We start from the raw sequence: 773 nt of genomic DNA, 5'->3' as shown, positions 1-773 counted from the left end.
AGAAATCAAATTGACTTGTTGAGTCAATATTTTATTCTGGGCCAAATGGCATTCAGAGTGTCAATATCAAGAACTCCTTTCTTCTGACTAGTCCCATTGTTCACAGGATTTCTTTCAGAAGTGTACATGAATTGGTTATTTGCAACCATTTCAATCAGTTCTTGAGCTTCAGTAGGCGTCTTCTTCAGATGAAGAGATCCTCCTGCAGAGCTATCCAAGGACATCTTGGATAGTTCAGAGAGACCATCATAGAAAATACCTATGATGCTCCATTCAGAAAGCATGTCTGAGGGACATTTTCTGATTAATTGTTTGTATCTTTCCCAAGCTTCATAGAGGGATTCTCCATCCTTCTGTCTGAAGGTTTGGACTTCCACTCTAAGCTTACTCCATCTTTGTGGTGGAAAGAATTTTGCCAAGAAGGCATTGACTAGCTTTTCCCATGAGTCCAGGCTTTCTTTAGGTTGAGAGTCCAACCATATTCTAGCTCTGTCTCTTACAGCAAAAGGGAATAGCATCAGTCTATAGACCTCAGGGTTAACCCCATTAGTCTTGACTGTGTCACAGATTTGCAAGAATTCAGCTAAAAACTGATGAGGATCTTCCATTGGAAGTCCATGGAACTTGCAATTCTGTTGCATTAGAGAAACTAATTGAGGCTTAAGCTCAAAGTTGTTTGCTCCAATGGCAGGGATAGAGATGCTTCTCCCATAAAAATCAGGAGTAGGTGCAGTAAAGTCACCCAGCACCTTCCTTGCATTGTTTGCATTGTT

The 773-nt window shown here is 40.8% G+C and overlaps 1 non-coding gene across 1 annotated transcript; it reads left to right on the top strand.

Annotated features, from left to right (window-relative positions):
- The first annotated feature begins 278 nt into the window (after positions 1–278).
- Positions 279–386, top strand: LOC130983624 (small nucleolar RNA R71). The gene has a single exon (XR_009087606.1). It is a non-coding gene; the product is annotated as a small nucleolar RNA R71 (small nucleolar RNA).
- Positions 387–773: the final 387 nt, after the last annotated feature.

This window comes from Arachis stenosperma, chromosome 5 (assembly GCF_014773155.1).
Source record: "Arachis stenosperma cultivar V10309 chromosome 5, arast.V10309.gnm1.PFL2, whole genome shotgun sequence".
Lineage (NCBI taxonomy): Eukaryota > Viridiplantae > Streptophyta > Magnoliopsida > Fabales > Fabaceae > Arachis > Arachis stenosperma.
This window is presented reverse-complemented; position numbering and strand designations above follow the sequence as displayed.